We start from the raw sequence: 11,762 nt of genomic DNA, 5'->3' as shown, positions 1-11,762 counted from the left end.
GTGCGCTAAGCAATGCTTTTTGAATTTAAAATATTACCTTCTGTGCGGCCGTTTATCAAATTTGAGAGATGGCGAGTCATCGGCTTCTGCCCCCATGGCACGAGTGATGGGGTGTTCGGGATAAACATGAGCGCTCTTTTTCCCATTCTTGGGTCCTTCGAGGGAGGCGCTCAACACAACGAACAAGGCAATCAGACTATAATGCTAGAACACTCTCACTTAGCCATAGAATTCTATAATTTTAAATTTCGGCGAAGCCCCTAGTGTTCGGAAGACCGAGTTCGGGGCGCTATCCACACCTAGGCCGGACAAAGCCGACTCCTCGCTCTAAGCGGCATAAGTCTTTAGGGACTCGAAAACCTCTCGAACAGCGACCAGCTCTCGCCTCATCATGACGGCCAGTTTTAGCTTTCTCTACTGAGGTGCTTAGCCCAACTCAACTGGGGCACAATCACAGTAGTTCTCCTAGTGCTATCTTAGCCGATATAACGGAATGTAAGGTACCAAAACATAGGAGCTGGGCAAACCCAACTATTGACCCAAGCCATGATTCGGAGCCGATGCATATAATGCTATAAGTTTGGGGTAGCCGCACTTGTGAAAGTGTTCAGACTTCTCACACCATGTTGTGGGGTACTTAAGCCCCTGGCATATTGGCCGTACCAAAGTGTACGGGTGCAACATGTCATTAATGAACATATATTCGTAAAAAATAGGTAATGCAATAATAGATGGAAGCTATGCATTGTTAATTTAAAAAAGCTGCGATCAAAGCAGAACGATACAAATAGTGCGATAAGCAAAAGATGGGACTATCAAATATGTCCTTTCCAGGGGCGAGCTGCGGAATGTTATGCGAAACAGGTATACTGCTCGTTATAGATACCACCTTAGAGTTCCATAGTGCGGCGTAGCTTTCTGCTTCCCTGGTTGTATCGTTTGTGCGGCAATTGTATTGCCGGGCAAGCCTTCCGAAGAATGGAGTCCTGAAAATAGGAGAAAATTAAGAAATCGGCAGCCCCTAGTGCGGTTTAAGCCGCGTTTCGGGCGTGCCGTGATGGTGCCCCTCCCCCTGTGCCCATGGTATTTCTAGAGCGTAGTTATGTACGTGCAACACTGGTTTCGCAAGTTCGCGAGGGCTGGGGTTGGGGCCGCATTGCTACGCTTGCTCGGAACGTGCCAGGCGGTCTTGTTGTAGGTTACTCCGGGCGTGCTTGACGGTGTCTGGACGTTTAATGGCCGGACTGGAGAATTGCCTTGAGAGGCTGCTTTGTACTTCCGCTGCGATAGCCGCCGTATGCTCCTCCGTTCGGAGAGAGCATTCGGTGTTTCCATTGACCATGAGGACTCCTCGAGGGCGTGGAATCTTGAGCTTGAGGTATGCATAGTGCGGCACCCATTTTCCGCACTGTAGTGGGTTTAATCCTCGAGGGATCGATGCCCATTTTCCGCACTGTATCCTGATAAAGCAGGTTCAGGCTGCTGCCGCCGTCCATAAGGACTCTAGTGAGGTGAAATCCGTCAATAATTAGGTCTAGAACCAATGCGGCGAATCCGCCATGACGAATGCTAGTGGGGTGGTCCCTTCGATCAAAAGTGATCGGGTAGGAAGACCATGGGTTGAACTTTGGGGCGACTGGCTCCATCGCGTATACGTCCCTTAGCGCACACTTCCGCTCCCTCTTGGGGACATGGGTTGTGTATATCATGTTCACCGTCCGCACTTGTGGGGGAAAACCTTTCTGTCCACTATTGTTCGGTGCCGGGGCTCCTCCTCGTCATCGCTATGCAGCCCCTTGTCTCTGCTTTCGGTATTTAACTTGCCTGCCTGCTTGAACACCCAACAATCCCTGTTGGTGTGATTGGCTGGTTTTTCGGGGGTGCCATGTATCTGGCATGAGCGGTCGAGTATTCGGTCCAAACTGGACGGGCCCGGAGTATTTCTTTTGAAAGGCTTTTTCCACTGACCGGGTTTAGAGCCTCTGAATCCGGCATTAACTGCCGTATCCTCAGCATTGTCGCCGTTAATGCGGCGCTTTTGCTTGTTGCGACGCGACCTGCCACTGCTGTCCTTGGTATCCGAATTACCAGGGCTCTTGGTCATGTTATTGCTGCGAGCTAGCCAGCTGTCTTCTCCCGTGCAAAAGCGGGTCATAAGTGTCGTGAGGGCTGCCATAGATTTTGGCTTTTCCTGTCCTAGGTGCCGTGCAAGCCACTCGTCGCGGATGTTATGCTTGAAGGCTGCTAGGGCCTCTGCGTCCGGACAGTCGATGATTTGATTTTTCTTGGTTAGGAACCGTGTCCAGAATTGTCTGGCCGATTCCTCTGGCTGCTGAATTATGTGGCTTAGGTCATCGGCGTCTGGTGGTCGCACATAAGTGCCTTGGAAATTGTCGAGGAATGCGGCTTCCAGGTCCTCCCAACAACCAATTGATTCTGCTGGCAAGCTGTTAAGCCAATGCCGGGCTGGTCCTTTAAGCTTGAGTGGGAGGTATTTGATGGCATGTAGGTCATCACCGCGGGCCATGTGGATATGAAGGAGATAGTCCTCGATCCATACTGAAGGATCTGTTGTGCCATCGTATGATTCGATGTTCACGGGTTTCAAACCCTCGGGGATTTGATGATCCATTACTTCATCTGTGAAGCATAGTGGGTGTGCGGCACCTCTGTATTGGGCTACATCACGACGCAGCTCAAACGAGCTTTGTCTACTGTGTTCGGCCCGACGCATTTTCTCATGCCTTGGTGGTTTTTGAGCGGCGCCGGGGTGCGGCTTGAGTGGAGGGCCGAGAGGCCTCTCTGTCGCGGCCACGGGGTGGCCGGTCGGCCGCATCATGCGTTGGTGATGTAGGTTTAGGTGCTTCCTCCTCTAATTGGGGTAGCAACCTGCGCTTTGGGTAGCTCTTGGAGGGGCGTTCGAGTTCATACTCTTCGGTCGCAAGGACTTCAGTTCATCTGTCGGCTAGCAAATCTTGATCAGCTCTAAGCTATTGCTGTTTTTTCTTGAGGCTGCTCGCCATGGCCATAAGCCTGCGTTTGAAACGCTCTTGTTCGACGGGATCCTCCGGCACGACAAATTCGTCGTCGTCGAGGCTTGCCTCGTCTTCGGAGGGAGGCATATAATTATCATCCTCAACCTCTCTGTCTGCCGCTCCCTCATGAGGGCTGGCTTCTCTATCCTCCTGTGCTGAATCTTGCTGGAGGTGGTTGTCTTCGGCACTGTCTGGGGTGTTATTATCCCCCGTTCCGGAATCACTGTTTTTGTTTTGGCGGGATTTACAGTGGCGCCGCTGACGCCGACGCTTAGGCTGCTTCTTGGAGGGGTCATCCTCCGTTGTTCCATCGCCATTGCCTTCTTTTGGGGTGTACCATGTATATATCATATGATGAGGTGGCTTTCCAGTGCCCTATAGGCGCTGGTTCTTGATCGTCTCCTGCATCGGCGTCCATACCGTCGATGTCTTCGGAGTCGAAGTCAAGCATGTCGATTAAATCATCGACAATGGCTATGAAGTGGGTGGTGGGTGGGCTTTGAATTTCTTCATCATCCACATCCCAACCTTGCTGACCATAGTCCGGCCAGGGCTCTCCTGACAAAGAGAGAGACTTTAGTGAATTCAGAATATCCTCGAAGGGCAAGTGCTGAAAGATATCCGCGGCGGTGAACTCCATGATCAGCGCCCAATCAGGTTCGATAGGTCGGGGCGCGGAGGGCTCGGAGTCTGGAGAGGAGTCCGGCTCCTTGGAGTCACGGGCTTCGCAGAGAATAGGGCTGGTGAGGGAGTCCTGGATTAGGGGGTGTTCGGGTAGCCAGACTATACCTTCAGCCGGACTCCAGGACTATGAAGATACAAGATTGAAGACTCCGTCCCGTGTCCGGATGGGACTTTCCTTGGCGTGGAAGGCAAGCTTGGCGATGCGGATATTCAAGATCTCCTACCATTGTAACCGACTTTGTGTAACCCTAACCCTCTCCGGTGTCTATATAAACCGAAGGGTTTTAGTCCGTAGGACAACTTCATCATACAACAATCATACCATAGGCTAGCTTTTAGGGTTTAGCCTCCTTGATCTCGTGGCAGATCTACTCTTGTACTACCCATATCATCAATATTAATCAAGAAGGACGTAGGGTTTTACCTCCATCAAGAGTGCCCGAACCGGGTAAACATTGTGTCCCTCGTCTCCTGGTACCATCCGGCCTAGACGCACAGTTCGGGACCCCCTGCCCGAGATCCGCCGGTTTTGACACCGACATTGGTGCTTTCATTGAGAGTTCCTCTGTGTCGTCGCTTTCAGGCCCGATGGCTTCTTTGATCATCAACCACGATGCAGTCCAGGGTGAGACTTTTCTCCCCGGACAGATCTTCATCTTCGGCGGCTTCGCACTGCGGGGCCAACTCGCTTGGTCACCTTGAGCAGATCGAAAGTTACGCCCCTGGCCAAGGTCAGGTTTGGAAGCCTAAACTACACGGCTGACATCCGCGGGGACTTGATCTTCGACGGATTCGAACCACAGCCAAGCGTGCCACACTGTCTCGATGGGCATGATATAGCTCTGCCGAACAGCGCCTTGGAGGCCGCACACGCATCGGTTCCGACCATTGATTCGGAGCCCACTGTGCCAATCGAGGATCAGCGGTTGGACGCTGCCTCAGGGGCTGCGATCTCAGAGGCGATCGAGCCGAACTCCAGCCCCGCACTCCGCATGGCCTGTGACTCTGAGGAGCCAGATTCCTCTCCGAACTCCGAGCCCCCCGCGCCCCCGCCAATCGAATCCGATTGGGCACCGATAATGGAGTTCACCGCTGCGGACATCTTTCAGCACTCTCCCTTCGGCGACATCCTGAATTCTCTAAAGTCTCTCTCTTTATCAGGAGAGCCCTGGCCGGACTACGGTCAGCAAGGTTGGGATACGGATGATGAAGAAATTCAAAACCCACCCACCACCCACTTCGTAGCCACTGTCGACGACTTAACCGACATGCTTGACTTCGACTCTGAAGACATCGACGGCATGGAAGACGATGCAGGAGACGAACAAGAACCAGCACCTGTAGGGCGTTGGAAGGCCACCTCGTCATATGACATATATATGGTGGACACTCCAAAGGATGGAGATGGTGATGGAACAGCGGTGGACGATACCTCTAAGAAACAGCCCAAGCGCCGGCGTCAACGGCGCCGCTCTAAATCCCGCCAAAGCAAAAACGGTGATTCCGGCACGGGAGATAATACTACTCCGGATAGCGCCGGAGAACACCCCCTCCAGCAAAATTCAGCACAGGAGGACAGAGAAGCCAGCCCTCTCGAGAGGGCGACGGACCAAGAGGTTGAGGACGATAATTATACGCCTCCCTCCAAAGACGAGGCAAGCCTCGACGACGACAAGTTCGTCGTGCCAGAGGATCTTGCCGAACAAGAGAGTTTTAAACACATGCTCATGGCCACGGCAAGCAGCCTCAAGAAAAAGCGGCAACAGCTTAGAGCTGATCAGGATTTGCTAGCTGACAGATGGACTGAAGTCCTTGCGGTCGAAGAGTATGAACTCGAACGCCCCTCCAAGAGTTAACCAAAGCGCAAGCTGCTACCCCGACTAGAGGAGGAAGCACCTACATCACCAACGCATGACATGGCCGACCGGCCACCTCGTGGCGGCGACAGAGAGGCCTCTCGGCCCTCCACTCAAGCCATGCCCCGGCACCGCGTCAAGCATACTAAGGCACGGGAAAATGCGCCCGACCTGCGCGACATCCTGGAGGACAAGGCAAGGCAAACAAGATCAATCTACGGATCGCGCAGGCGCCCCACGACACGTGACGGTGATCGTCACCCCAGACGCAATGAATCCGGCCGGGCCGAACTCAACAGACAAAGCTCCTTCGAGCTGCGTCGTGATATAGCCCAATACAGAGGCGCCGCACATCCACTATGCTTCACAAATGAAGTAATGGATCATAAAATCCCCGAGGGCTTCAAACCCATAAACATCGAATCGTACCATGGCACAACAGATCCTGCGGTATGGATCAAGGATTATCTCCTTCATATCCACATGGCCCGCAGCGATGATCTACACGCCATCAAATACCTCCCACTCAAACTTAAGGGACCGGCCCGACATTGGCTTAACAGCTTTCCAGCAAACTCAATCGGTTCTTGGGAGGACCTGGAAGCCGCATTCCTTGACAACTTCCAGGGCACTTATGTGCGATCACCGGACGCCGATGACCTAAGCCACATAATTCAGCAGCCAGAAGAATTGGCCAGGCAATTCTGGACACGGTTCCTAACAAAGAAAAATCAGATAGTCGACTGTCCGGATGCAGACGCCTTAGCGGCCTTCAAGCATATTATCCGTGACGAGTGGCTGGCCCGGCACCTGGGACAGGAAAAGCCGAAATCTATGGCAGCCCTCACGACACTCATGACCCGCTTTTGCGCGGGAGAAGACAGCTGGCTAGCTCACAGTAACAACTTAACCAAGAACACTGGTAATTCAAATACCAAGGACAAAAGTGACAAGTTGCGTCGGAACAAACAAAAGCGCCGCGTTAACAGCGACAACAATGAGGATACGATAGTTAATGCCGGATTCCGAGGCTACAAATCTGGTCAATGGAAACAGCCATTCAAAAGAAAAACTCAGGGCCCGTCCAGTTGGGATCGAATACTCGACCGCTTGTGCCAGATACATGGCACCCCCGAAAAGCCAGCCAATCTCACCAACAGGGATTATTGGGTGTTCAAGCAGGCAGGCAAGTTAAGAGCCGAAAACAAAGACAAGGGGCTGCATAGCGACGTCGAGGAGGAGCCCAGGCCGCCGAACAACAGTGGACAGAAAGGATTTCCCCCGCAAGTGCGGACGATGAACATGATATACGCAACCCACATCCCCAAGAGGGAGCGGAAGCGTGCGTTACGGGACGTATATGCGATGGAGCCGGTCGCCCCAAAGTTCAACCCATGGTCCTCCTGCCCGATCACCTTTGATCAAAGGGACCACCCCACTAGCATCCGTCACGGCGGCTTCGCCGCATTGGTTCTAGACCCAATCATTGACGGATTTCATCTCACAAGAGTCCTCATGGACGGCGGCAGCAGCCTGAACCTGCTTTACCAGGATACAGTGCGAAAGATGGGCATAGATCCCTCGAGGATCAAGCCCACCAAAACAACCTTTAAAGGCATCATACCAGGTGTAGAAGCCAACTGTACAGGCTCAGTTACACCGGAAGTGGTCTTCGGATCTCCGGATAACTTCCGCAGCAAGGAGTTAATCTTCGACATAGTCCCATTCCGTAGTGGCTATCACGCACTGCTCGGGCGAACTGCATTTGCAAAATTCAATGTGGTACCGCACTATGCATACCTCAAGCTCAAGATGCCAGGCCCTAGGGGAGTAATCACGGTCAATGGGAACACTGAACGCTCCCTCCGAACGGAGGAGCACATGGCAGCGCTCGCAGTAGAAGTACAAAGCAGCCTCTCTAGGCAGTTCTCTAGTTCGGCCTTCAAAAAGCCGGACACTGTCAAGCGCGCCCGGAGTACCCTACAACAAGACCGCCTGGCATGTTCCGAGCTAGCGTAGCAATGCGGCCCCAACCCTAGCCCTTGCGATATAGCGAAACCAGCGCTTCGCGTACATAACCACGCTCTTGAAATACCATGGGCACAGGGGAAGGGGCACTATCACGGCACGCCCGAAATACAGCTTAAACCGCACTAGGGGCTGCCGGATTCCTTCTTTTTTTCTCTTACTCCCAGGACTCCATACTTCGGACGACCCGTTCGGCAATTCAACTGCCGCACAAACGATGCAAGATCCAGGGAAGCAGACAAGCCATGCCGCATTATGGAACTCTCAGGTGGTCTCTATTGCGAGCAATATACCTGTTTTTAATACAATTCCGCGGCCTGCCCCTGGCCAGGACATGTTAAATAGTCCAATTTATTTTGCTTACCGCACTATTTGTATCGTTCCGCTTTCATAGCAGACTTTCTATAAACAATGCATAGTTTTTTGTCTATTTTTTGCATTACCCTCTTTTTATATATATGTTTATTAATAACATGCCGCATCCGTACACTGTGGTATGGCAAAATACGCCAGGGGCTTCAGTACCCATCAATATGGCGTGAGAAGTCCGTCCACTTTCACAAGTGCGGCACCCCGAACTTATAGCACTATATGCATCGGCTCCGAATCATGATTTGGGTCACTAGTTGGGTTTGCCCGGCTCCTATGTTTTGGTGCCTTACGTTCCGCTATATCGGCTAAGGTAGCACTAGGAGAACCACTGCGATTGTGCCCCAGTTGAGCTGGGCCGAGCACCTAAGTGGAGAAAGCTAAAACTGACTGTCATGCTGAGGCGAGAGACCGGTCGGTGTTCGAGAGGTTTTTCGAGTCCTTAAAGGCTTATGCCGCTTCGAGCGAGGAACCATCTTTGTCCGGCCAAGGCGTGGATAGCGCCCCGAACTCGGTCTTCCGAAAACTAGGGGCTTTGCCGAAATTTAAAATTATAGAGTTCTATGGCTAAGTGAGAGTGTTCAAGCATTATAGTCCGATTGCCTTGTTCTTTGTGCTGACCGCCTCCCTCGACGGACCCAATCATGGGAAAAAGAGTGCTCAGGTTTATCCCGAACACCCCAGCACTAGTGGCATGGGGGCAGAAGCCGACGACTGGCCATCTCTCAATTTTTTGATAAACGGCCGCACAGAAAGTAATATTTTAAATTCAAGCATTGCTTAGCGCATATGAACAAGTTTTCAGCGCACAGGATAACACGGGCGAGTTCATTCAAAAATTACATCCTTGGTATATTCATCCGCCACAAGGCGGGCACCAGCAAGAACATCCTTGTAATAGTTCTCGGGCTTGCAATGCTCCTTCCCCGGCGGCGGCCCGTCCTTCACAAGCTTCTCACCGTCTAGCTTACCCCAGTGCACCTTTGCACGGGCAAGGGCCTTACGGGCACCTTCGATGCAGATGGAGCGCTTGATGACCTCGAGCCTTGGACAAGCCTCCACCAGCCGCCGCACCAGTCCGAAGTAGCTCCGAGGCAGGGCCTCTCCAGGCCACAGCCGAACTATGAAGCCCTTCAGGACCTGTTCGGCCGCCTTGTGGAGCTCGACCAACTGCTTCAGCTGGTCACTCAAGGGCATAGGGTGTCCGGCCTCAGCGTACCGAGACCAGAACACCTTCTTCGTCGAGCTGCCTTCCTCGGCTCGGTAGAATGCGGCGGCATCGGATACGCTGCAGGGAAGATCTGTGAATGCCCCTGGAGAGCTCTGGATTCGGGTAAGTAACAAGTAGTTTACTTTCATATGTCTGCTTTGCATATAGAATGCCTTACCCGCCGCTATCTTTTTCACCGCATCCAATTCCTGGAGGGCCTTCTGGGCTTCGGCCTTGGCAGATTTGGCAGTTTTAAGGGCCGCAACAAGCTCGGACGCTCGCGTCTTCGAGTCAAGCTCCAAACTCTCATGTTTTTGCATGAGAACCTGAAGCTCTTGCTGCACCTAGCCGACCAGCGCCTCAAATTTCTCCTGCTCGGCGTGCTCCGTGGCCGCTTTCTTCTCGGCCTCGGACAGCGCCTGCTTGAGGGTCGCCACCTCAGTTGTGGCCCCTACAATAAGCAGTATACTCCTGTCATTTTTTGCAATTGTGCCTTCCTATAGGCATTTTTTCTATAAGGTATCTCTTACCTTCTTTCTCCTCGAGCTGCTGTTTGGCAAGGCCGAGCTCTTGCTCGGTCCGCTCGAGGCCCTGCTTCAGGGCACCCACCTCCGCAGTCAGTGCGGCGGTGGCCAGCAGCGAAGCCTGCATACATATATTGACTCCTTTTTAGTTAGACTCCTGCGATATTTAATAGATCCTCTATTCGGCTTTTCTTTCCGAACGCCAAACAGAGCATTAGGGGCTACTGTCTATACGGTAATATTTTTACATATTTTTACTTACCTCAAAGCCTGTTAGAAGGTTAGCACAAGCTTCATTCAGTCCGCTTCTGGCGGACCGAACCTTCTGGACCACCGTACTCATGATGGCACGGTGCTCCTCGTCGATGAAGGCGCCCTTAAGCTCCTCCAGCAGATTGTCCGGCGCCTCCGGTTGGACGGAGGACGCCGGCTCAGTAGGCTTGCTCCTCTTGGCAGAAGTTCGCCTACCGCGGTCCGGAACCGTTGATGATTCCGGCGCAGTGTCCGCCTTAAAGCCGGACTTGGAGCCCAGGGGGGTCTTGTCCCCTTCACTCCTGGAGTCCGGGAGGCCACCTCGCGGCTCCTCCCGGACCTCCTCCTCTCGCCCCGGAGCTTGTCGCGACGCCACTTCGGCGTCATCCGCAGCACAGGGGGAAGCAGTGGCCGGAACTGAATTCACGTCCGATGAATCCAGGGAGCCGCTCGATGACTCGTCGAGCCCGTCCTTGGGCAGACTGCATGATTATATCCGACATTAGGGAAAGTTGTGCAACAAAAGGAATATCACGAGTTACTCTGGTATCCGAACACTTACGATCTCGCCGGACGCTTGGCCCTGTTCGGCCACTCTTCTTCGTCCTCGTCGGCATCAGGGACGTAGTCCAGCGGAGGGGTTTTCCTCTTCTTGGACCCTCGGCCTCCCCTACTGGGGCGGCCTCCCTCTTCTTTCCTCCCCCCGCTAGAGGGGGAGAGGTTTCTTCTTCCTCCTCCTCGGCTTCACGGGAGGAGTGCGTCTCGGACTCGTCGGACGACGAGTCCAACACCACCATATGCCGGGAACTCTTTCAAGTCCCCGTGGCCTTCTTCTTCTTGGCCTTCTTCTCCGGCACCACATAAGGTGCCGGAACCAGCAGCTTCTCTAGGAGAGCAGGGGCTGGCTCTTCGGGCAAGGGAGCCGGATAGTTAATCTGTCCGGACCTCTCCCACCAATCTTGTCAAAGGTGAGGGAGTTTAGATCCCGCATAGAGTCAAACTATGAAAAAACTTAACATCCTGTAAAAGATGGAAATATCTTACCTCGCCAGTAGGACGCTGCGAGCTGAATCCGCGGTCTTCAGAGGCGGATGTGGGAGCCTCGGCGCCTTTGGTTAGCCCCCTCCAGACATCTTCGTACGTCGTGTCGAAGAGCCTGCTTAGAGTTCGGTGCTACGCCGGGTTGAACTCCCACAAATTGAAGTCCCGTTCTTGACACGGAAGGATCCGGCGGACGAGCATGACCTAGATTATGTTGACAAGCTTGAGCTGCTTGTTCACCAGGGACTGGATGCATTTTTGCAGTCCGGTCAACTCTTCTTCTTCGCCCCACGACAAGCTCGTCTCCTTCCAGGACGTGAGCCGCGTAGGGGGTCCGGATCGGAATTCAGGGGCTGCGATCCACTTCGGATCGCGTGGCTCGGTGATGTAAAACCACCCTGACTGCCACCCCTTCAAGGTCTCCACAAAGGAGCCCTCAAGCCATAGGACATTAGCAATTTTGCCCGCCATGGCACCTCCGCACTCCGCCTGGTTGCCGCGCACCACCTTTGGCTTGACATTGAAGGTCTTGAGCCAGAGGCCGAAATGGGGGCGAATGCAGAGGAAAGCCTCGCACACGACGATAAACGCCAAGATATTGAGGTTGAAGTTCGGGGCCAGATCGTGGAAATCTAGGCCATAGTAGAACATGAGCATGCGGACAAATGGGTGGACAGGAAAACCCAGTCCGCGGAGGAAGTGGGGAAGAAATACTACCCTCTCATGGGGCCTTGGGGTAGGGAGAAGCTGCCCCTCCTCAGGA

This window comes from Triticum dicoccoides, chromosome 3A, assembly GCF_002162155.2.
Source record: "Triticum dicoccoides isolate Atlit2015 ecotype Zavitan chromosome 3A, WEW_v2.0, whole genome shotgun sequence".
Classification (NCBI taxonomy): Eukaryota; Viridiplantae; Streptophyta; class Magnoliopsida; order Poales; family Poaceae; genus Triticum; species Triticum dicoccoides.
Note: the sequence above shows the minus strand (reverse complement) of the source record.